General features: G+C 42.3%; 1 long non-coding RNA gene across 2 annotated transcripts; it reads right to left on the bottom strand.

Annotated features, from left to right (window-relative positions):
* Positions 1-8,279: 8,279 nt before the first annotated feature.
* Positions 8,280-26,151, bottom strand: LOC125011254. 2 transcript variants are annotated; one of them, XR_007113150.1, is made up of 4 exons: positions 25,961-26,151; positions 22,404-22,558; positions 16,158-16,246; positions 8,280-9,095 (listed from the first exon to the last, which is right to left on the bottom strand). It is a non-coding gene; the product is annotated as an uncharacterized LOC125011254 (long non-coding RNA). The 2 variants fall into 2 exon arrangements; XR_007113151.1 differs by lacking the exons at positions 22,404-22,558; positions 25,961-26,151 and adding an exon at positions 19,067-19,285.
* Between the last annotated feature and the right edge of the window lie 846 nt (positions 26,152-26,997).

Genomic DNA, 26,997 nt, shown 5'->3' with positions numbered 1-26,997 from the left:
TAGTGCAAAAACATCTCGCTGTTGTTTTCAGCTTGACTTCCAGATTCTAGATCGACACATCTCTGTGTGTCTTTAACAACCAGCATCAAAAATACACATATCATATATTTATTTAGAAAATAAAACACAACACTCACTTATATAATTATATAATTGATTTGAACAGTCAAACACATCTCAAGGCGCGGGCGGTAAAATAAAATAAAATAAATCTTTTTCTCTGTCAGTGTCTTTGAATGTTGAACGGTTACAAAATCTTCATGTCAGGGTTTCAATTGTGCAACAGAAATGGTTAAATTGGTCCAATCTTCTAGTCAGGCGCAGCCAGTCGGAGCTCTCCCAGCCTGCCATCAATCTGCAGGAGGACGGGAAGACATGAGAAATTAGTGACAGCACCGAGACACTAAACGAAAAGCCAGACTGAAATTGTCATATTTTTTGTACAGTCAGGATGACCAGTGAGATTTCCTAAGAAGTGACCGTCACAGGACTGACACAGCAGATCTGCGCTACATTTAAAACAGAGGGGAGGGGCATGGGAGGAGGAAATATGGAGGGGACTCCCTCCTCATGACTACAAATATCCGTCTGTGTTTCAGTCTACGCTCCTCCACCTCTGACCCCTGAAGTCTGGAGCATCTAGAGGCCACGCAGTCAGCGGGGAACACCGCAATCATGCCAAAGGGAAACCACACACACACACACACACAGACACACACACACACACACACACACACACACACTTGGTTCTGCTGTCTGGTTTTGCCTCGTCATGGATGAACAAGATAACAAACTGACCGGCTGTGAAAGAGGAGGTAATCCTAATTTGCCCACATTTAATCAGTGACCACAAATGAAAAGCAGTGATGAGTGGAAGACAAATCCGCCACTTTTATACATTTGAATCATTCAGCGAAACCTCCTGTAAAACCTTCTTTCACTTCAGGCTGATGGATTTGAGATGCCATTGTCTTGTTCCTGTTAGTGCTGCAACTGTGCCGACCGACAGGCAGGACAAATCAAGGTGTGTGTGGGCTGTGAGGAGGAGGAGGAAGAGGGTAGTTATGATTGAAGAGATCAGAGCCAGACCACAGTCCCCGGGTAGATACAAGGTTTCAGACATAGGGCAATTATGAGGGGCCTTCCCGAGCCTGTAGGGCTCTCCAGGGCTCTTGTCCTGCCCACGCTGTCCCAACAACCAGTTAATGTATGCAGAGGAGAGCCTACAGTCCTGTTTCTGTCCTGTGTAATACTGATAAAATATAGCTTGATTCCAATGAAGGGAATAAAAACTGGAGCCTGACTGAGATTATTGTGAACCTTAAAAGGATATAATATTAAGACAGGAGCTCAAATATGAATATGAGTGAACTAGTTAGTGGACCACGTCCAACCTTGATATATTTTAAAGTTTCTCTGTCTCTGTCACCTTTTCATAACCCGAACTCATCTCTAGCAGTTCACGTCTTTGTGAGATATTTGTGTGAGTATCTCTGGTGACATTAGGACATATAAACTGAGCCATAAACTGAACAAAGGATTTGTGCTGCTAATTTAATTATTTCAATCAGCGACTTGAGACTTCGATTAGACTGTTGGGTGACTTGATTCGTCAAAATAAAAGCATCATGTCTTAAAGTTCCAACCAATGAAACGTTAGGAACAGAGGAAAACATACAGCTTATCAGACACAAATCCTCTGCAGGTTAAATGCTAAATGTGAATTTTGAAACTCTGCTTCAAGGTCTAACTATTACTATCGACACTGATATTTCCAATGTTGAACGCACACTACAATCTTCTTCTCTTAGGACGGCTGCAGTCTAGAGGCTGTGATCTGGCTATGGGGGGCGTGTGTGTGAAAAGAGTCTTAAACAGACAGAAAAATCCTGAATTTGTACCCATGAGGAGAGTGTTTGTGTGGAGGCGTCCACTGAACTTTCTCCCTCCAGTCTCCTTCTTTCTGTATTTAACCCCACCTCCCCCAACACACACACACACACACACACACCCTCACACCCTTATGCTGACATTGTGTCCGTCCAACAAAGACGTCCCCGCAGCCCCCTCATTATAAATACATGTCATTGGATCACAGCTCGTCTGAATCCCCGAGTCTGCTGCGCTCTAAGTGGCCGTGACTGAGCCCTGAATGGGTGGCCGAGCGACAGCTATACCAATAGAGCCAACAGTGTGTGAGGGTGTGTGTGCTTGTGTGTGTGTGTGTGTGTGTGTGTGTGTGTGTGTGTAGCCCCGTCCCGGCCTATGGGAATGAAAGCTTCGCAGCAGCACGAGGTCAGAGGTCAAGTCTGTAAGTCCGCGAGTACACACATATGCACACATTCATTTCTAAGAAGTGGTGGAGAAGAAGGAAAAAAAAAAGGTTGAAATTGTGATTAAAATAGTGAAATTTGTGTGTTAACAGTGAGGTGCTGCATGTGTGAAGGAGGTTTGCTTTAAATCTGGGGCAATAAGTTTCCTGCTGCCTCAACAACAAAGCTGCATGAATCTCGTCCTGGTTCACTGAGAAGGAAGGAACAAGGTGTGTGTGCACGCGCGTTTGTGTGTGTGTGTGTGCGCGCGTGAATATATATTTGTATGTGCATTAAAAGAGCTCATCCTATCTCGTTTTGCAGGGGAAATGCGAACGTGTCTCTATCCCCCTGGAACCACAAACCAGGCCACAGCGTTGTACTCTCATTCCTCCTTCTCTGTCAGCTCCTCTCTCTTCTATTTCTGAGGCGAAGTTTGCATTTCTCTCCTCTTGCAACTAAGTTTTCTCGTGAATCCCGTGCCCTCAAGTCAACCGCTAATCGAAAATTAAAAATGAGCTGATGACCAGAGAGTTTGATAATCCTCAGTTCTCTTACACTTCCTCTTACAGCCAGAGTTTACTCAAATACTCTGTCAAACAAATACGTTTGTTCCTTAATTTCAAGGAACTGATGAATGTCGTTCTCTTTGGTGATCTGAATAGAAGGGTGTATCCTCTGAGTGTGTTTTATTCTACTCTATTTGTTGGATATATCTGTGTGTGTGTGTGTGTGTGTGTGTGTGTGTGTGTGTGTGTGTGTCACAGATGCTCTGAGGCACACTGGCCTCATTAATGCAGCATTGCAGATATGATGAGACGAGGCGATGGCGGCTGCCCATGCTAATCATTTCTTCTGTCCCACCAGCAGCACGTTTGCCTATATACGCGTCTCCTCCCTCTCGCTAGACGAGGACCCCAAATAGCTGCCCGCGTACGCTGCCTGATGAGAATCAGACGTGCCGTCGTCATAACTGCACCATAGCGTTTCTAGACTTTTATTCAACTGATGATTCGCCCGGCTAGTCTTTTTCTTGAGACAATTTAACCAATAAATTAGAATAGCAGTTGGTTTCTATAGTTTTTTTTTTTTTTTTTAAATCGTCTTCTTGGCGTTTTGCTCTAGTAACGAAAGCAGGAATGAGAGTAAAGGTTCAGAGTCAAACCATGAACCAAGCTGCTGAGGGTGTTTTAGCCTGTGCGGTATGCGCACCCTAATCAGTCGGGCATCAGTTTGCCCCCAGAGATATCAGTTTTAGTGAGTCCTTTGGTACAACGTGCAGGCTTATAGAAAAATAAAATCTCTGTGGGAATCTGACCATTGTAAATAACAGTACTGAATCTTTCTCCTCAGTTATCAGCACAACTACATGAGCTTTGCATTTTGTGAGCTCTGCTCGTCGTGCATAAAGATGAAGATCAAACGCTGGACTGAGTTCATAGGTGCAGGTTCTGTGGGAAGTAATCTGTAAAGCCTTTTATTCTGTCCATATGGATTACGAGAGGAACTAGTTTCACTAATATGCAAATGTTACAGTTAACTAGCTCAAGCCTGAGACTTCTACAAATAAACTCCTGTGCAGCATGATGTCAGCTCCTGAGTGTCCAGTTTTGTCAAAGATCTGAGGCAGAGAGGAGTAAAGCGACTTCAAGAAGAAAAATTGCAAAATGAAGAATAATGGAAAGCATTTGAGAGAAAACAAGAGAACGAGGGACAAAGAGAGTACGAGAGAGATGCGAGTCCTAAAAAAAAAAAAGTGTCAATGCCAGGCTTCCTTTAGGCATGAGTGAGAAACTATGAGGCCTGGTGGTGTATCAATGGTTCAGGGACACACATGCAAACACATGCCGAAGGCACAGACACACACACACACTCTCACACACTCTCACACACCCTCCCCACTGAGCCGGAGCCTGTGCCAGAGACAGGTCTATGGGTCTATTGAGGGGATTGGGAGGAGGCTGTCCCTTTCTGTAGAGCTAATGAAGCCTGGACCCACCAGTATAAAGGAGTGGAGAGAGTTAGCCCTGCACTCCTTCACCCATTCACTCACTTCCTTCCTTTGCACAGCTCCTGATGAGGTAATGCTGTCTCCCTTAAAGGGATACCATACGTAATGCGCCTTTAAGCATGCATCGCTGTAAAACTGGAAGTAACGAAAGTCTTTGTGCACATCAGGAACGTGCACCCTGAGCCTGGAACCTTTGACGGGGAAGGATATATTTATTTATTTTTATATAAAATTTAGATGATTAGAAATAAATTTAGAAAATTACTTCACAGCCTTCTCGAGATGTAAATCTTCAAAATAATTCATGTATATTTTTTGTGCTCTGTGGTGCAGATCTTATGGGTTTTGCATATACAGAAAACACTTGGATCAGTTTAGGCAAAAATCTCAGATAGTGTGAGAAAATAAAACACTGTCATAAATCAAATGAATAAGTCGGCAATGACCCTGAATGCTGTGAAGAGATTCCACATGCTTTTAAGTATTTCTTACAGGAAAATTTAGGAATGGAAGAAGTATAGTGTTAATCTGAGGTCCACTTTTTAAATTCATTTTTCAAACTTAAATAAAAAAAAATGTGTCAGCACTTCTTTTCAGGTCAAAAACGTCCAGTATAACCTGAACAGGAATAACAAGAGCTTTCTGTGTTATATTGACTTTATGTTGACATTAATATAAAGTATCACAAGCCTCGTTCTCTATGATGAAAGACTAGTAACAAAGCGGTCAAAATGTGAACGCTTGGTTTAAACTGGTGCGCTCACGACGATTTCCTGCATCATGGAAATGTGGATTCTTTGTACAAAGCTGCCGTCAGTCAGCGAGAAACAAAGACAGGCGCCACACTGGAGAGCCTGAGACCAGCGTGTCACTCAGAGAAGAAATGTCACAGAAAGCAGAGATGTGGGGAGAAAAGGCTTCAAGACAACACAATCACACTTTCAGCAGGGGAGGTTTGACTTTAGGCTGCCTGTCTATCTGCCTGTCTGCTATTCTGCTGCGACTGCAAGATGATGAAGGAGCTCTTGTCCAAGTCTACACCCAGTCTAGTCTTCTCTGAGGAACCAGACTGAGCTAATAATAGACAGCAGTGCTTATCAAACACCGTGGCAACTTCATTTGCATCCTACAAGACCCAGACGACATCCAAAGAGGCCCTACACACACACACAAACCAGACAACCCCTTCACTGGCCTTGACCTATGAACTCTAGGGTCCTCTTTCACCTGCTACAACAGCATTCATGCTAGCAGCGCTGTCTCGCCAGCACCCAGCTCCTCTGCATATGTTCTCTGAAGATTCCCACGCTCCAGCACTGCAGACGGTGACACTTTCAACGCGGCAGTATTCATACGACACATTATGGAGATCTGCATTGTATGTGTGTCTGGATGTCTGACTTTTTAGGCCCCCACAAAGACCATGACACCGTCCTTACATTCAGTAGCAGGGGAGATTTCCCCCCCCCCCTTTTTTTTGCCATAAAATTGATTCGTAAACCATCTATAATCCCACGTCTGACTGAAACACAAAGAACACTGATAGTGCTCGTTTGTTTTTTCATAATGTGTGCCGTCCAACTGGGCTGCGTTAGCAAAGCCGTCGTGTCCACCGCCTCTCATTTTCCTCTCTTTGATTCCGTTTCGCTGAAGCTGTTTTGTTGATTCTCTTTTCTCCGGCACACCAAGGGTAAACGTATGACTCCCCTCGCCTTTCCTTCCTCTTCCTGATTTTCCACCATTTGTCATTGGCTGAGAGCATCTCCGCGGATCCTCATTGGCTGGTGTAACGGACAGAAACAGTGATGCGACACACATGAGGCTTTTGTATAGTAGGAGTGTTTAAGTGTTATTGTGAGAAGGGATCCTGCTCTCCTACAGATAATGTGACTGTCAGACATGGAAGGGCGCCGCACTCTGCAGGTTTTTCAGGGGAGACTTCCAGAGGCGTGCAAAACCCTGTGACTGAATTTGTGTTAGCGCGCAGCATATGGACGTCCCGGTTCGCGCTATGCAAATGGCCCGAGATGCAGACACATGTTCATAAATGCAGACAAACTACCCCCCCCCCCCCCCCCCCCCCCCAAACCCTACAGCCCCTCATTAATGGTTCTTCCTAAAACCAGACGCCCCCTCCTCAAATAATAACCTCTTCACACCCCCCACTCTATCTTCCCCTCCTGAGCGACCCCCCTCGCCCCCTCCCCACCCCCCCCCCCCCCCCCCCACCCCCAGTCTAGACCCCGCAACCCTCTCTCTTTCAAACCAGACACCCCAAAATCCAACCGCACCCCCTCCCCTCCTCTCTCCTCTCCTCTCTCAGCTCCCACGACCAGCAGACAGACCCCATGATTCGCGTGACCGCCATTTTGCTGCCCACAGTAGCCCTAACTGTACAGAACAGCAGCTGCCTTCATGGGCAAATGCAAATACGATCGCTGCATTGTTCCTCTCATCGCATGAATTAGCGCCCCCCCCCCCCAACAAAAAAAAAACAAAAAAAACAAGACCTGCTCAATCAAATGCGGCTCCAAAACGACGCACTGCTGTAATTCAGAAACGTGACGTATTAATTTATACAACTCTTCAATCCTTTGACACGAAAACAATTTCAACGGCGCCGTTCCAAAGCCTCAATAGAATAGATGTAAAGCGTTTGAGTCGTCTCTCATTTCCCTGGAACTGGAGTGTTCTCTGGGAAACGGCGTTGATATGATACTTCAAAGCAACAATCCAGCGGTATTAAGGCAGCAATTTTTTGTGCTGTCGGCTATTTATATGTTTCATGTGCGGCTCTTTTCTGGCAAAATCATTCACTCCATGATTTGTTCACTGCCATGGTAACCAGACACCCATGTGCATGAAAATTAGTCTATTATGGTCTGTCTGTCTGGAGTTTTTTGGGCCTATGTATCCCTTCTTAATTAGAGAATGTGTGCGTGTCTGAGCGTCTCTGTTTGCTTAATGCTTTCATCTGTGCATGTGTCATGTGTCTTGGAGTAAAAAACAAAAAAAAATAAAAAACAGTGAGTGTGCATGCGTGACAGAGCGCTATCTGATTAAACAAAGCCTCGGCTTAATCTTTTGTACAGTGTCGCATTTGCATGCGAGGGAATCACGCGCAAACATGAGCACCATATGGCACAGTGCGTCTAGACACTTGATCTCCCATGCACTGAACACCTATCAAACACATTTCAGGGTGCGAATACTTGCACCCCGAGAGAAAAAACAAACAGCGCAGAATTACGCCTTAAAACGTCGCTTCCCTCCGTCCTCGCTCGCTCCCGCCACGTCGCCTTCGTCGGCTCAATTATCAGCGCATGGCAAAGACGCGACGTTTGGAGGTTATGCAAATGCAATTAGCCTCGATTTGCATTCGACAACAGCTAACGGATGCACAGATGGCAGACAGCAGAGATGCACTCGCCATCTTTGGCAAAGGAAAAGACTGGCGGCCATTTTGTCTGAAGCTGTGCCCATCTGGATGGAAACAACCACTCTGCATTACTGTGACGACGACAGCAGTTTGGGAGCTGTGGGTGCACGCTGCTGCTGCTCGCGCTCAGACACTTTCAAGGCCAGGCATATGCAGCCCATTCATACACAAACGGAGCTCTCTGGTGTAGATAATAAGACGAAGATACACGGAGTAGCGGCAGCGTGATTCAAAATCTGACAGCTCCGATTTGAAAATAACTTGTTAACTTCCAAACATTTCTTAGAGTTCAGAGACATCTTTTACGTCTGTAATCATCATCCACACACACACACACACACACACACACACACACACTCCGGCTGTTTTAAGTGTGTGAGTAAATGAGAGCACATTCAGAGTTGGTAGAGCGGTAATGTGAAGTGCGAAAAAGAGATACTTGCCATTTTACCATCTCCACTACAAGGTCACTTTACTTGTGATCTTCAGCCCTCTTTGACGCTCAGTCGGTTTTTTAAACAGTCTGAAACTGAATAACATCATGGAGAAAAAAAAAAAAAGATGTTCACACTCTTCACATGCCAGTATTTGTGGTTTGGACAGACACGTGTCTGGCTCACCATAGTAACGGTAAGCCGAGATTGGAGGAGAAAATAAAGATCGCACTGTCTCTTTGTCAAATGTAAAAACTAGTTGGGGAATAAAACAACAGGCGAATTGAAGATGGAGGAGTGAGTAAAAAGCAGAACTCCCAAACTGGTTTTTAAACAGCCAGAGGCAGAAGGTGGGGGGATATGTCAATCTTATGATGGAAAAAAAAAATAAATCAAGAGAAAGGAATATCCCTCTTGGCTGTCTTCAACATTCTGGGTATTGGGTATTATTTGGGGAGAAATCCCCTTCAGCCGAACCACACGCAGCCAGTGGAAAGTCGGGACTGGGGTCCGGTCTACGCAGCCAGGGCTGCAGCTGAGAGAGCCACGCAGGGCCTGTCCTTCGGAGGTCTGCGGGCCCCTAGGCCACACACTTAAAACACAGGAAACCCCACTCAGAGCTGTGAAGGTTCTGTGTTTTGTATTGATTTCTCCTGCTTTCCGGTAGCTCCAGAGGTGGTTCTAGCCTTTAGGGACCTTCGCCATCCTTCCCAGCCCACTCACTCGCTCCCCGCCTGGGCTTCACTGGCTCTGCTGGACCCCTGGATGGAGGTATGAGCCAAGGGAGGACAGGAAGAAGACGAGAGCCCATGGCAATGATGATGAGCTGCGCCGGGTCTCTGAGTTCAGTCATCTACCAGCCTTTATCCAGCCTTCCAACCACCCACCCTTGTTTCCATCTGAAAAAGGGAAAATAGAGAGTGTTTTTCAAAATCTCACCTTTGGCATTCAGCATCCCCTTGCTCAATGCAAATGCAAATGTAAACGCTAACACTTTGATTAAAAATATGTGGGAAGAAAACGCCAACTTGCTCTTTTCTAACCTGCCCCCAAGGCTCTCACTAAAATACAGAAACAAATAAAAATGCTCAACATAGCATATGAAACACGGACAAATCCATTTCTGTTCACATTTTAAATGTAAATCTTTCCACTTAAAACCATTACACCTCCATTGTCGAAGCATTTCACCAACATTAATAATCTTACGTAAACAAATTCCTTTACTGGCGTGCATCTCAAAGCATCCTGTTATCATGCTAATCTAGTTCTTTATGTGTTTCTTTGTTCTTTTCTATATAAAAAAAAAATGAATTGCAGGGGCCTCCTTCAGTAACCATAAACCCAGTGGCCTCAATTTCTGTCAAACCCAGCTACAGATGTGTGGAGCTCAGTGTGCTCTTCTGGAAAATTAATAAGACACAGAAAGTAGCGGGTTAAAACGGCCAAGGTCAGTTATGGGATGGTTGGTTGGTGAATTTGAGTTTGTGCATGTGCGTGTTTTCATCATATAATGGGGGAGCAGCCAGAGTAGCCCCTCGCTCGCCCTGTGCTGTGTGTGTGTGTGTGGGGGGGGTGACGTGGGGTGAGATTGGGTGAGCTGGAGGAAGGTTCAGACACAATGCCCCCATTGAGAGGGTTCAGACATGGGTGTTAACTCGCCATTCCTTCACACACAATAGGGCCCCCCACTAGAGCCGGCGTAGGGGACAATGTTGGTTCAGGGCAGCCCTCCACCCAGTGAGAAAGAAAAGAGCTGGGGAAGGAGAGGGAAGGCTGGAGGGGTGGGGGGGTGGATAGAAGGATATGTTTGTGTATGAGGAGGGAAGGAGTTGGGGAGAGAGGAGCCCTGTGACCCATGGCTTTGGACTTGAGGAACAAAACAGGGAGAGGTCACCAACGCGAGAGCAGCATCAGCAAATTAAACATCTACAGCTTTCAAACCAAAAGCATTCACGAAAATGTGTCGATTTCTAGGAATAATCACCTCATCAATTGATTTCGACTGTTATATTCTTATTATCAAATGGCAAATGTTGATTATTGAGCACAAATAAAATCAAATAAATTTAAATAAAACATAAAACATAACCATCATTAGAGCTAACGCAACAGCAGAGAAATCATTATTTTGGAGTGCTCCATGTGCTACGGACAAGTGGCTCTGTCGCTTTATGCTAGAATAACTAATGAGGGCAAATAACGGCTGAATTCAGCTGCTGCTTCTGATTGGTTAATATTTAGAGCAAGATGAAGGAGCCTGGAGATTAGTTTATGACCGCACTCAGGACGCTCATGAGCTTTGTATTCTATTCTTTGCCATAAAGTAAATTTATAAAGGAGAAAGTAATTCAGTAAACACTAAGTTTTATTGAAGTTCCTGGCAGAAATCTAAAGTGGGCATTTTCAAGAAGGAGATGGAGCCCTAACATGCCCAATAAAAGATATTAAATCATGTCAAACTATACTCAGTAAGAAACTTGGAAATGCCAAGTACAATTTAAAATGCTCATTCCACATATTATGGCATTGTTCCTTATTTTATTTTGAGCCGTGACCTTCTTTTTTTTTAAGCATGCTATTCTATTTCCTTGTTTTATGGTCGTGTCACTTGAAATAATAAATGCATAGATAGAAAAGGTGACACATTAGCCACAGTTAATAAAAGCAGCCTCATTTTCCTGTTGTAGTTGCCCTATAATGACACAAGAATTTTCCCCTTAAGGATAAAGGACTAGAGGAGTAATACCAAATTGTACATCTACTTTTGTTTGTATTATTTTACACACAATGTGTGCATGAAATGAAGGATATGGGAGTTTATCTGCAGAGTTTAATGTTCATGCATCATGTTTGCAGCAGAGAGCAGGAATCAGAACCGCCAGTGTCTCCAGCATTTTTAAAACATCTTTAGCGTTTCCCCCCAAAGACAATATAACAAGCATTTGCTCGTTCGCAGCCGCTTGTTATGTGCGCCGCAGTTCTAAAGGAACAATGTTTTGGGAGTCAGTTTGGGAGTGAAGCTGACAGCGTTAACAAGCCGTCGGTAATGTAAGTGTAAAAGCTCTTATTCTCGCTTCTTTTTTTTTTTTCCCCGACAGGTAAAATCTCCTCCAGAAAAACGAAGGTGAGGTTTTAAAATGTATAAAGGAAGCTATCAGTTTGGCTGCGTGTGTTTGAGGACACAAGGTGGTATAGGTGGTGAGAGGAGGGGAGGTAGAAAATGTTTATGGAGATCTCGTGTCTCTCTGGGAGTCTAATAGAATCCCGTGGCTGGAGTGAGCGCTCATTGTGCCAGTGTAAAGGATTACACTGGTAAACTGGTAAAACAGGGGAAAGAGCCCAAACACTCTCTACCTCCTATGGAGAGGCAACGAACCATCGAACAATGAGAGGGGAGAGTATGCTGCAAGCGGACTCATTCTATCAACAGAAAGGGGAAAGTGTTGGAGGGACTGTGACTGGAGGAAGATAGAGAAAATAGATTAGGGAGTTCATACACATGCATGTGCACGGGCAGAAGAAAAAAAAAATGAAAGAGGAGTGAGGGATAAAAAAAGAAGGGGAGCGGACGGGGGGGCTGCATGGAGGACAGTTTCAGCATTAGAGGGTAATATGGGCAAATGATGTCTGTTTTGCTTGTCTGTCTGCATCCTGAGTGACAGTTTACAATCTCTGAGGCAGCAGGCAGGCCCAGCAGGTCGGCTCTTCGGCTCCATACAATCCCTCATTTCCCAACCTATTTTTCTCTCTCTCGGTCTATCCTCCACCTTCGGCTCTCATCTGTTTCCAGCCATCTCCAATCTCCCTCGTTCCTCCACCGCGACAGCAGCACCTTCTCTCTGCATTTGCATTATTATTTATATCATTTATTTCCTCATTGTTCACAGGTAATTTAATCATCAACACCGTCCTTACGCTGAACGTCTGAGTCTAAAAGTTTGACTGTATAAAAATGCTTTTCTGACACAATTCCTCTTCTTTACTGATTATCTGGCTTTTTTTTTTTTTACCCCTTTACGCAAACGATTAACTGATTCAGTCTCTTTCTTGCACCTGGCGCCCCATTTATCAACAACAACAACAAAAAAAAAGCAGAGTTTCTTGGAGCTGTGATCACCGTCCACCAATCCACGGAGGGGATACTGGAGTCGCCACACATTTCAGGGATTTGGAAAATCCCCCAAATGCCTCGTGAGCGCGATAAATATTTCCCACAGTTTTTACGGACAACACGCAAGTGAGGCCTTATTCTCCTCTCATTTGCTGTTCAAATGGAAACCACGCTGGGCATAATGCATCATCTGCATTCTGCAACCTGCCACGCTGAAAGACTCCTCTCTCCTCCTTCGCTCTCTTCATCTCTGTTCCTTCAAAGGCAGCCGAGGGTGTATTCAAACAGCAGGATACACACTCAGCTAACAAACCTCATTAAGGGCCCATACACACTGTCTCAATGCTAACACTAGCTGTCACACATCGTCTCTCAATGCACACACTGGTGGCCACACTGACCGCAACAAAGCATCTTTACAGAGCTAATTAGAAGGGTCCCCCTCTCTATTTGAAACTCATCTGAATAGGAGGGAGCATGATAATGAGGACAGTGGAACGAGATGGAGAAAGAGGGAAGAAGGGAGAAGGAGTTGGTGGCAGAGAGCGCGAGAGGAGAGGAGACGCTCGCTAATGTATTCACAGAGATAGCAGGCGTGTTTCTCGTAGTGTGGAATTAAAGCGAGGAGCTCGAGCGGGCAGGGGGAACTGAATCAGTGTGACACCGCTCTGTGTCGCTGTGATGCGGTGATGGAGGCGAGCGGGGAGGGAAGAGAGTGCTGCACCATTTTGATTGGTGTGCCAGTATCTAGAGGGAGATAGAGGGAAGGGATGGGTGGGACCCCGGCCTCATGTGGTAGGCGGCAAAAGAGCAGCTGCTGACATGGACGGCATTTCAGGAGCTTCACACGGATTCAACATGAACACGCGATTAAACCAACCGTAATGACACAGATCAAAATATGGAGCCGTGAGACGCAGCTGATCTCAGTTTAAAAGTGCCCTGTTTTTCTGGTTAAATAACAGATGGTGTATCATTTCAAACGTTATTCTCTTCTACTTTTTTTTTTTTACTTTTACTAATTTTGTATTTATGAAATGACAGAAGGTCAGACTGAGAGTTCAGCTCATAGTTATTCCTCTATAGCTGCCATATCTTTAACCAACCTCACTCTATTTCATCTTTACAAATTTTCTTTTGTGTCTCCCTGAAGCACGCTGTGTGAGTGTGTGAGAATGTGTGTGTGTGTGTGTGTGTGTGTGTGTGTGTGTGTGTGTGTGTGCAGACAATGCCAGGTTGACAGTTGGGGTCTCGGATCAAGCACAAGGCCAAGTTTGTCTCTGCAGACCGAGTGAGTGGACACACCAAAAACCATCGATTCTAGGTTTTGCACTATTTCTCTGATTTCTTGAAATTTAATTTAAATAATATAATCAGCAAGGTTGGAAATTTTAAATTATTTTTATAATGACCATTTTTAAATATAACACACCGAGAACCAAGTATTTCAAAATGTGTGGAAAGCTGGAAAGAAAAAAAAAAATCCCAATCCAAGCTCTTTTCAATCCTCAACAGAATTTTAAGTTCAAGTTGAAGTTATGACCTAATTGTTGTCTCATCAAGCTCAATGGCCCCTGATGGGAGTGCAAAGCATTCTGGGAGAATAGCAGGTGTCCCCATGTCACAGAGCTTCCCAGACAGCTTGTTAATTTGCACAACTTTTACACACGATCCCTGCGTCTATGTGTGCGTGCATGCGTGTGTACGTACGTGTGTATATATTAGCGATGGGACTTGACCCTAGCGAGCTGCGGCAGTGTTTCGCGTCTTGCTGGGCGTGGGAAAAAGACGGGACCCCTTTTCACAGCTGCCTGGCCGAGGCCTGGACTGCTGGGGGCCCCTGTACCCCTCCACACACACCCCCGTTCCCCCTTGTACAGCCCCCCTCTCTCTCCTTCTATCCCATTCAGACTCCAGCCTACTGGCTTTCAAAAGCGGGACCCCCTTCCCAGCCCTTCATAAATACATCTCATTATTCAAGCCCTAGTTTGCATAGGGATTCCAAAGAGATCTCTCCTCTGCTCGTGAGGCCTGAAGCCCCTTAGCCTTTTGGACCGCACAAGTGCAAATTTCGACTTAGTAATCTCCCTGTGTTAATATTTGTTTTAAAACGATGTGTGCACACTTTCAAAACTGTTTCACAAATATGGCAACTGTCCACGCTTTTATATTTTTATGCATGTACCTCTTCATTTTTTATTTTTTTCCCCCCTGAAATAAGGCAGAAAAATTGGAGAAACTAAAGCCAGCGAGAGGAGACTTTAGCATGACTATTAGCAAGTGCCTTGCTAGTCTGTATTCCATCTGCCACAGGCTATTGTACAGTACCTCACACACACACACACACACACACACACACACACACACACACACACACACACACACACACTTCAAACCCTCTACAACACCCCCACCCCATCCACCATTCGCTGCAAAGCATTACTGCAGAGATTTATCTCCTATCAGCCTGTATAATACTGAGGTTATAATTTACATCCACTTTAGAAAACAGCAGCACAGGACGGTCCTTGCATATGCTAATATAAAGCTTGGGAAAATCTGGGTGACTCAAAGAACTCCATACTAAATTTGAATAACTGAGCTTTCTATTGAGCTTCAAGGTTGTGGAACCACGAAGATTTGACCTTGCTAAACAATATGTACTTACTGTTTAAATTCGTAATTCTCCACTATTTAAGGGGGAAATGGAGGGACCATTCTGACAGCCTTAAAGCCAGGAATGTTTCTGTTCCCGTCTTGGAGAAATAACTGAAATAATATCGTCGTATTGTGTTTTTATTTCTGGGCTGTTGTGAATTCATAATTTTCATTGTAGTTTAAAGACAAAACCACACTAATAATCCAACAAAAGACTTACATTTATTTTATGTTCAACCAACGTAACGACGCCGTTGCAGAATTATGCATGTGCTATACATTTATGTAAATCGAGGGGAGGCCGGTTTTATCAACCACGGTATTAGGGACAGAAAGGACAGAGCCACCCAAACACTCTTTCCACATGAGCAGGTCCAAACCTTGGGTGAGCCTTACGCCTCCGCTGTCCTAACGGGATAAAGAACCGCAGCAAAGATTACACGGCAACCTCCCCTGCACCTACCACACACTCTACCTGACAAATAGGATCATAGTGTTTAAAGGGATAAAACGCTGAATGTATGAGAATGAAAAAGAGGGCTGCGTGTGTCTGAGTGCGAGGAGGATGGGGGGGGCGATGTTCAAAAAAATGTTAATACGTCAAAGGAGAAAGGGATGATGGAATTCAACATGGAGGCTATTTCACTCACTAAAATCAGACTGTTTACTCTCTCTGTGTTGCTACAGGCTAAAATCTATTGCTTTTAGACGCTGTATGTATATTCTGAGATATACATGAATGGTCTAAAACTGACATTTTTACCGTGTGCAAATAAAAATGCTAGTAAATGTCTCTGTTAATATCCTTTCCCGTTTGAATAACATTGTAAGGTTTATAGCAGAGCTATGCGCTTAAACAATCGCTCCCAACGCAAAATAAAAACTAACAATATTTCAAATTTCAGTGTGTCTCTCTTTCTCCTTTTGACACCCACATACAACCAACTGGCCACACAGCTCACGGACAACAATCAACAACCAGCAAAGCTTCATTTCTGGCTGTTGATACAAAACTATCTGAAAGCCTCCATCCTTTTCAAACTTGACTCCTTAAATCAATCTCCTATTTTTATACACAAAATATATCGGGCATAAGATGCACATCGCTTCAGTCACTTGACAGCATGTGTTGTTGTTCACATGGAAACAACCTGCTCATCATACACGTCTTATTGTATTGAATATTTACCTGCGGGCTGGATGTTGCTCCTCATCCTGCCTTGTGGCAATTTGTCTTCGTTGTGAGTAAATCTTATGGCTGTTGTTGGCGACATTTTCCTTTAAAGACAAAAGAAAGGAGAGGATCAATGTATGTGCATACCACAACTGTAGCTGTCGTTTTTAGCAATGAATTAGTGGCTTTTAGGGCAGCAGAGGAAAACATGAGACAGGGGAGGGAAATGAATGCATTTGTGTTGACCTTGCAGCTAATAGCCGTCTCCTAAACTTGTTTTACTTTCTTCACAAGTGCTGTTTTCTTCACGCACTTCTCATTATTTTGCCTCGTCGCAAGGTTAAATATATTTTGTGGTGCGCATACAGTAAATAATGCTTGGTTTATGGAAAGTTCAAAATGTAAGGTGTCATGAAATAGGTAGTGGGAAAGAAAAAAAATGTAGAACAAAGCAATGGCATACATAATGCTTTATCTGGAAAGCATCACAGTTACTGAGCAACTAAAATGTAGGGTAAGGCATAAGAGATGCTGCATACAACAGAAAACCAGAGTGTAAATTATATATATATTTATATATATACAAAAAGCATCACTGTGATCTGTGAAATTGAAAAGATGACATGATCCCGCTATATTTTAAACCTGGCTTTCTACCCATTCAATATATAGGATGCGCAGGTCAAAACGCATGTAGTGACTGTACACAGATATCAGCAAGACACACACACACACACACTAACACACACACACTCACCATCTGAGCTCTCTTTTTTAACTGCGCACATCAAATGTTGTCAGTCATGGTCTAAATAGAGCATTCTGGGACTTCAGGGATATTCACTCATCTCTAAGGCTTGCTGATTCTGCTCCAAGAATAGATCAAACTCTGAGCCCATGTCCTATTTTGTTCTTATCCAGCAGGCGAACACAAAAATAATCCACCGGGCGAAGCACATATTTGAACATATCTGCCATGTCACTCGGATTCAGCTTGAAAGCCTGCTCAAAATGGGCTCAAGATGGCCAGGTACAGCCCGGCCTCTTTTACTCCGAGTGGCTGATGCAGTATAATGTGGATGTGTTGCGAAGAACCAAACAACCCACAATATGTGACATCTGGATGATGGAAAAACACTGATAGCAGGTATGCTGGCACACTGCAAGGCTTTCCATCCAGCTCCTCTGAGTTTTCATCTTGCACCAAGTGATGTATATCCAATTATACATCACGCTCCTAATGTCAAGTTAATTACAGCCAGGGGACATCACTTAGACTACAGCACTCATGAAGGAAATACACTTAGAGTATTAGAGTAGTTAGTGAGTCTGCACATGCAGCGAACGACACTGCGTGATTCATTCACGCTGTGTTTCAACGAAGGCTGTACCAACTTCTAGGCCTCCAAAAAATAACCAACATGTGAGACGTTAGAGAGCGATCTGATGCTGCTGCCACTGCCAACGTCATCACGTGAGCTCCGGATTGACCAATCGCACGAATCCCTTAACTATTTCTGTCTCAACCCTCAAGATATTACTGTTAAAACACCCACACAGTTATGGCAAACAGCAGCCACGTGCGATGTGGGATTTTAACACGGGTTTTCTACAGATACCCCTCCCTTGTGCCCCTGAAGAGGAACAAAACGCTGATTTATTGGTCATCAACAGGCCCCAACATGCCCGCGATGCCAAAATCACGCACCCTTAAAAGCACACACACACACACGCGCGCGCGCGAGTGGCTCTTCATAACGTGCTAACATCTTTCCAAGAGAGGTGGACGGGAACCGCAAAAAATCGGTGCCCTTCCAGCCTCAGCGGACCAACCCCCCCTGTCCACCACTCCTCCTGAACGGCGGCAGCGGCGGCGCTCAGCCTCCTTCAGCATCCGTCCCTCCCGCTTCTTCCTCCAGCTGCTGCTGCTGCTGCCCGCCCCGGCATCATCTCCTCCTCTTCCTCCTCCATGCCGAGCGAGAGGACCCCCGGCTCGACTCCGAAGTGCTCGGCGTCAGTTCGTACTTTCGGTTCTCTAGCTTTATGAAATTAAAACTCATACAGCTAGATAACCAAAGACACAAACTAACCCGTTGTCTCTTAAAGGGGCCGTCTCTCCAGTATACACAGAGGGAAAACACACACACACACACACACACACATATAGAGACCCTGCCTGTGGTCACATTGCACTGAGATCCCCTCACACAGACACATACACACACACACACATTTGCAGATACACACACACATGCAGAGTCAGAGAGAGATAGAGCGAGTGTACATTCATATTTATCTGTTTATCACGGGCTATAAAGGTCTTTCAACGACACAAATCTACACTCACACACACTTTTGCTTGACACTTGGCCCAATGGCTCCTTGAATAGGCACAGTCTGCCACTATCCAGTTCAACTTTGCTCCACTGGCCATCATTCGCTATAAATAAACACACTATTGCCAAAGCAGTAAAATAAAAAATAAAAAAAAAATCCCGCTTTACAAGTACAAGCTCCACGACATAAAGCAGCATTTTGTTTCGCACGGCATCACATGTGCACGTAGCTGTAGGCTGGGTACCAAAGGCCATTTGCAGTCCAGCCAAAAACAGTAATATATTTAAAGCCGCTTGTTGTCAACATTGTGGTTTGCACTGCCAGATCTGAACTTGTATTTTTTTCCAGCATCAAACCAACACACAAGCAAAACTGCAATTACAAAGGCCTTCAGCTGTACGTCTGTGGCTTTGGGAGCATATCTGGGGTGGAAAGAAAAAAAACAATGCTCTAAAACTCCTGCCATAATCCATAAGGTGAGGTCACAGAATGAGATTTTAAATACACAACAGCACATTGGTAGAACTGAGGATATATTTAGGCTATGGAGTTATACAGAAGTCACATACAGCCTGCATCCCACTTACTTGCACATGAGCCTAACTCCACTCCACCACAGTCAGTATGCTCCAGTAAATTCAATCCCTCGTTCTGATGAGTCTGATTTGAGCGCATCCGATGAGATGAAATCTCATGTATGTAAAAGAGTTGTGTGGCTACAAAGTAGTGCCCCTCTCTCTCTATGTGTGTGTGGACTAAAAGCTACACCGCGGCGTCCTCTCCCTCACACGAAGGCTGCGACTGACAAGTGCGGAGAGTCCACACGGTGAGGAGAGGGATAAACTCCGCCTCAGAGAGAGAGAGAGGGAGAGAGAGAGAGAGAGACGGAGAGAGAGAGAGAGAGAGAGAGAGAGAGAGGCGGGAATATGAAGATGAAATTATCAAAGCCAATTTGAAAATGAATGCAGGTGTGTGTCAATCAGGAGCTGATTCCTCCAATTATCCTCATTAGTCGAGCCGTAAAATGGAGAGATGAGTGCGTAAATTAATTCTAAAAGCAAATTAGGACTGATGCAGATGGAGCTGGGTTAAACCTCCCGTTATGAGAAAAATAGCTGTATTTCCGAGGAAGGAATTACACATTTATAAAAACTCACCCTAATTATTATTTTTAGACGGCTCCTTTAGTGTCGACTACGGGCTTTCTCTCTTTAAAATAAGCTTTGTAATCCTGTTCAGAGGGCGTAATGGGAGCACAAACTTCACAAATTCCTGTTAATCCCCGATAATATTCTACAAGGTTTTAAAGATACACTAAAGGAACAAGTAATCTCCAAACCTCGTTTTTGGACTAGCTTTTCCTCAAGTCAAAGAGAAGAATAAAAAGCAAAGCAACCCTTTCTTCATCATTATCAAAGAGTTAAAGCTATTACGACGCTAGCTTTCTTCTGGTGTGTAGCTATGTCGTGAAATGCTCCATATATTTAATGGGAACAACTGAGAAAAAGGTCAAATAGCTGGCCTACATTCTCATTGCTATATCAAGTGACCCGATTATGGATCCTACGTGCACTTTTTTACATCGCTGCTACATTGTTGTGACCAAAGTCACGGTGCTCATTCTTTGAAGAAGTTAAAGATGTCTTTTTCAATATCCACACATTTCTCGGGGAAAGGAAATGCTGCAACAACATCTGGTTTTAAATTAAATACTATAAAAGATCGTCGTTCGGAAACGCAGCAGAGAAATTCAGGGTTTCTGTCCTTGGTGCATAAAAGGCCCACGCCTATTCACGTCCTGATAGCATTCGGGCTGTATGCAGCCTTATCGAGAACGATATTATGATGTGAATGATACCTGGGCTGAGGAGATGAGATAGTGAGCACGATAACAATCATGCCCTTTGATAGAAGAAGCCAATGGCAGAGACAAAACCCAGAGAGCAACTTGCAATATCGCCCAAAGTTTGAAAGGATATTTAGAAAGATGCTGGAATCAGTGTGTGTGTGTGTGTGTGTGTGTGTGTGTGTGTGTGTGTGTGTGCGCGCGTGTGTGTGTGTGCGTGCGTGTGTATGCGTGCGTAAACCAATAAAAAAGCAGGGAGCTACAGTCCTGGTTTTCAAACGAAGCTTGCATCAGATAGCAGTTACATATCTGATTATTGCGCATGGGCAATCTGTTAGTACCACGGAGGTGCATCTCTCTTGTCAGGCTGCAGCACAGGTCGGACTTTGCAGTATGAATCCTGTTCTACTCTGCATCATTTATAAATAGATTTAATCAGCCGGGGCCTCTGCTGCTCTCATCCTGTAATTGAACTCAAACCACACAGTGCTGGCACGGCTTCAGGACAAAAAAAAAAAAAAAAAAACGAGAAGAAGGTCTGCACGTTTAGCATCAGAGAGGTGTTTCATAGCACGGTCATGATTGCCCCCGAGCATGCGCAATCAAGCTCTGGGAGCACACGTGTATATATTGCACCTGTTTGCAAACTACTGGTTTCTATTGATAGGTAATATGAAAAAAGTAAATGTTAGTAAGTAAATAGCCCTTTAAAACCTTTGGTTAAAATACAACATAGAACCTGATGCTTGTTATCTCCTGTAACTGATGCATTGAGGGTTTTATCAATATATTTAACGCTTTGCACAAGGGGAAGCTCTACTACAAAAGTTGCTAAAAATTAAAACTATATCAGACATTATTTACGGACTAGGTTCAAATTTACCACACAGAATATTGCTTAGTTCCTGGAGATAAATTGCTTTTGTATGCAGTGTTTTGTACTGAAGGTTTAAACAATATGCTGAAAGGTGTGTGTGTGTGTCCTCAGATGGATTTTCCCACAAACAAGTGACAAGAGAGAATTTACCCCCCTCTCCCTCAACTGCCCCCTCAACTACCCCCTCCTCAAAAAAAAAAAAAAAAAAAAAAAAAAAAAAAGAAGTCAACATCAAGTTCAACAACGTGCCGGAGAGAAATTTACATGACAATCAGGTCTGGGATTCTCGACCCCCCCGCCTCCACCCCGGACAACAGAGTCTGGCGTCAGCCCCGCTACACTTTCCCAGGCTCACAACAATATCTCCCTGCTGAACTCTGCACTGCAGCGCTGCCTGGGGCCTCCTCCTCCTCCTCCTCCTCCTCCTCTACTACTACATGAATACTTCTTACATGAGCACATGGCAGCAAAGACTCTCATCTAATATTCCATAGTTTGCATTAACTTTAAAGGAGGCTAATTGGCATTCTCCACGCATCATGAGAAAAAAATGGCTGAAGACTGAAGACTGTGTGACGATCAAAGGCTACATTGCATATAATTTATATTGTTTTTATAATATTCACGTATATTTTACAGCTACAGTTTTCCTACAGATGTTTTTTTAAAAAAATTATAAATCAGCAAAAGTAAATTGAACCAGAATTGATGTTTTTGAAGAATGATATTTACATTTGTCACTTTAGTGAAATTGTTATTTTGTCTATTTAAGTAACACGCTAAATATATACCCCTCTCTTATTGCGTGCATGCTGTTAAATTAAAGCATGTTTAAAGGCCAAAATTAACATACATCATGTTTCACTACTGTAAAAATATTATTATATTATATTATGAGACTACTTATAAATTACTCCAGCACAGTCCAAAATTGATACAGGCATACTCACGGATCACCTGAATTTTAAAAATGCATAAAATGCATCATTTACTGAATTATAATTTGCCCCAGAAATGCCCCAGGTTCATTCAGCACTTGATCCGAATACTCCATATTTACACAGTGAGATCTACAGTATCTGTCCTACGTGTCAAAACTGCACCGAAACCGCCCTTATTTTCAGACCAATCCTTAATCTCTTTTACACGCATTAAGAGAAAATTGTCTAAAATATTATGCAGAAAGAAAATCGTCTCTTACCGGAATAAAGCGGGTCAGACCGGAGTGTGGGAGCTGCGGCTGCAGACAGCGAGGGAGGCGACAGGGAGGGAGGGTGATGATGATGATGATGATGAGAAGGAGGAGGAGGAGGTAATACAGCCGACCCGGGGCCTATCACATTTGTCAAACAGGGCCTATAATATTTGGGGGGGAATAAAAAGGGAATATATAACAGCCCGATAGAAGGTTGCTGCTAACGCTGTATTTTGAAAACCTACGCGTGGAAATGATTAGATCCAAAAAAATATATGTTGATGTGGTGGTGAGTGTAAAACCTTCAGATCGGTATTACACAAATTACCACCAGTTTAAAGGCTGATTGTATTTTCTACATGAAACATCTGCAGCACACGTGTTACTTCATACGAATCAACTGCCTGATTAACGTAATGTCCTGTACGACCCTTTAGCTAATATTTAAGGAGCATAAACGCCCGAAAAAGAGATCCATACTCTTAACGAGGGGCTGCATAAAGCCTGTATATTTCTGAATCAGTTGCTTTATTCACTCTTTCATATTCCTGGTTCGCATATCCATATATTCGAAGTGTGTCACATGATGCAAAACAGCTGGAAAAGCAGTTTTGTCTCGTTTTATTATATTTTCAGGTGTTTACAGCCCGTTTAATCGACCTGTAGACACATAAGAATGTCATTTACAGTAGAATAATTAATTATTATCGGCTGCTTCTTGCCTGCCCATTTACAGACTGTGGCAGGATAAATTATTTTTAAATTTTAGATCTTAAATCCTAACGATTTGCACACAGTTCATTTACTGAATGTGTAAGGCTGGAGAAATCCTGCATACAGTAAAGATGCATGTGGTACAGGACGAAACAGCGACACACTTTGGTGAGAAGTAGGCGGATCGCTTTGCAATTACTGTTTACAGTAGCTACAGTGTTTCTTCTTTGTTTTATACCAGTACGTATTAACAGTGCTAGCCTTGTTTTTGTTTTGTCATTGATTAAGAAAAGGAAAACAAAAGAAAGTGATAAACCTAAAACGTATTCTGCTGAAGTCTCTGTATTATTATATTTGTATATAAATACTGTAAATGACTCAGGTGTAGAATTTAATTTAGAATTTATAAAATAAAATCTAAAGGCCTTAATTGTTAAATGTTACCTACTGGAAGATCCAGGAAAACTGTGGTGTCATGAGATAGTCTTTATGAGACAAGTAGGAACTAGTTATCCTTTATTTGTACAATTCTGAGAAGGGTGTTAGTTAAATAAGTGACATTAAAGCCATGCAACGTTCACTCCATGTTTAACTACATAATTTAACATGTTGAAAAAAAAAAACCCTGAATCATTTGTTTCTAATGTTAACAAGTTGAATAAAATAAAGATTAAAGTACTTTCAACTTCTTCATCATCATCTTCTTTTTATTATTATGTTCATTTTCATTATGTTATGTTGTTATTCATAGCAGCCCCACCTGTTTAAGTCATACGTCCACACATGTAAAAATGTGCAGGTTATTATTCATTCTTTGTTTTTAGACCATTGTCATTATTATGAAAAGTCTTATTATATGACATGACATATAATGCAAACCAAGGTTCTTTCCAAACCTTGAGGCTTTTATACTGTTATATTTGCAACCTTTTATTTGTAACCTTCATGACATTTATCATTATTTTAAAATGGAATTAGAGAATACTGTAAATCTCTGTATCTTTGCAATTTTAACAGTATTTTGACATTAGACAATTAAATACATGCTACAGTAACTGAAAATCCCACATGTGGAAAATTCCAATGCAACTATATTGGCCAAATACCTGAAGAATAAATTAAACACACACACAAAAAAAGGCTGCATGTGGACAAACATTTTAAATATTGGATGAAAATAAACGTTTTGACGTGAACTTGGTTGCATAATGTTTTCTAACGCCTGCCTTGAAATGAACTGATTTATTTTGCTTTTATACACTCTAATTGTGACAAAGGAATCCGAAACAGACTGTGTTATAAAAGATTATTTCATTTAGTGCACATTACCGGAGAAATGGACAAAAGAGTAATTAACAATGTGTGTGTGAGTGTGTGTGTGTGTTTTACAGTACAGTACTGTAAAAAAAAAAAAAAATAGCATATGGGTTTAGAATAATTTCTGAACTCAATGAAAAATAATTTTGAATATTTGTTTCAGGATTGTGTAGAGCTGAGCAGTAAGAGAAATGTCCTCTTTTAGATATTGTAACTTTGTCTTTTAAACGGAAATGAGGCAGAGAGAAAACAGTTTTGCTAACTGTCCAACTTTTAATGACTATATTTGTTTTAAACAGTGTTGTTGATAGTGTGAGCTTAAATTAGACAGTTTAATTAAACTAATATTGAGTACATTTTTAATGTTCCCTAATTTTCTGTGGTTTCTTCCCATTTGTTTACAAAGTTTGAATCAAATGTCAGAAGTCAAAAGTCTGGTCAGTGGTACAAACATATAACCCTGTGTTTCACATCTTTATATCTGTGTGAACTTTGTACAGCACTTGTGTTAATGTTGTATGTTAAAGCTCACAGGCCTCACATTAAAAAGAATAAACTTCCCATCAACACTTCACTCAGTGCACAACATCAGGCTCAACTTTGGCCTGTTTGAGAATAATTTTGATGTGGCACAAAAAGAAGTATTATGAATACACTGGAAATTATTTGGAGCTACTTTTATTCATTTTGACAATAAGTTATTTCCATGATCTTATTTTTTTATATATAGTTTCTTTCTTTCTGCTTTATTGAAAGTGCAACTTTAGTTTACAAATGACACAAAACATGTGTAATTTTAAACCAATATGTGCATTCAAAGATAGTAGATCGCGAAATGCTGATTAAAACACACAAAAAATAGTAATTTGTACAATAGACACTATTGTCACTATTGATAGTAAAATGCATTTATAAACGTTTACACGTACAGTTTTGTGCTATGAAATTACTGAAAAATACAATATACATAAAAATATCTGAAATATATATATATATAAAATAAAAAATAAAAGACTTAAAAGATAAAGTCAGTATTGTCAAAGTTTGCACTACTTTCCAAAGAGGCTAAAAAAATGAAAGATTTCTCAATTCTCAATAAGATTGTAGATTTAAAACGGCTACGTTATGGACTTAACAGTAAACACAGTAATCGGTGTTTTTAGTCTCATAAACTAAAATGAACTAGAGTTTTTTTTTAACGTTCAGTTTGTTCTCATTTACAGTGTCGCTTTAGGCTAGTTATTTACAAACAAATTATGTATTTTTTTTTACACACGTCTCTGCATACTTTATGTCATTATAATTATATTAAGGGTTGTCATGGTTACAAAAACGGTACCGCATAATAGCAAATAGCAGACGTGCTGGATTTACAGTAATTTAGCGAAAAAACTATAAAAGAAAATAACGTTTTCAGTGTTAAGGAAGACTATGAAAATAAGCAGTTTTCGCAATGAAACGCTGAAGTTGCTGTAGAGGCTTAGACCGAAGTTGTGCCTGTGTTTGTATAAATTGAGCAATAAAGTTCTTACCACAGCAGGCTCGCGCGGAGACCTGTTCATTCCTCCCCTGCCTGGTGTGAAAGAAAGACCGCCAGCCCGAGCCCTCGTGCCTTAATTTGAAGCCGGCTGGGTTTTATGATAATCAGAGCTGACACCGACCTGTGCGCCGTCAATAGAGGAGGGCACCCTCGAGCCTGCGTTCCCACGAGCCGCATTCCTGCGCTCAAGTTCAAGCTCAAAGCGCGAGCCACCATTACTATGCGAGGCGTGCCGCGTGGCTAATTCCAAAAAGGCGCGCACTCTCCGCCGTGGGAGAGTTCGTCACCTTGCCTTCAAATGAGGCAGCAACAACAGACACCGAGATAGATGCACAGATAGACGGATAAATAGATATTTAGATAGATATAGATGGGCCCTCTGAGAGGCTGTCAGCAGCACCCTGAAACAAACTGCAGAGGCTTCTGTGCTGCCTTCACTCTCACTTCAAGACCACATAAATAAACAGTTTAAATGCAATGCTCTTTAAATAACTACAAGAGCCAAAGTATCTTTAACACTCTAAATTTAAAGATTTTACTCATAGTAAATAATGTAACGTTTTCCTATGAGATTTTATTCTCTTCTCTGACCACAGTGGGTCCAAAAAATGGACAAAAACTGTAAGATTCAACCCACGCAGAGGCCTATATCAGAAAACCTAATTGTTGTGACTCAACTTCCACTTGATGTGTTTTTTTAACCTCAGACAGTGCAAAACAATTAGCATCTGCAGGTGCATTTATTTAAATTCATAGGTTTCAAAAATCACAGAGACATTTAAATGGAAAAAGGATTTGATTAATTTTGTACACTAGGCTCAGTTCGACTGATCGACATTGTGTTTGTTTGTTTCCTCGAGGAATCCAACTCTTCTTTAAAGACTGCAGTTGAGAGAGCACTTCGAGCTTTCTGGGAGGACTGAAGATACTAATAATATCAAGCAAAATAATTTGTGTTCTGTAGAAAATATATGTGTAATGGTGCTTTATCATAATTTTGATTTTTTTTTAAAAGTGCGTTTTGTAGTT

Source organism: Mugil cephalus, chromosome 7 (genome assembly GCF_022458985.1).
Source record: "Mugil cephalus isolate CIBA_MC_2020 chromosome 7, CIBA_Mcephalus_1.1, whole genome shotgun sequence".
Lineage (NCBI taxonomy): Eukaryota > Metazoa > Chordata > Actinopteri > Mugiliformes > Mugilidae > Mugil > Mugil cephalus.
The sequence above is the reverse complement of the archived record's forward strand: the minus strand, read 5'-3'. Positions and strand labels throughout refer to the sequence as shown.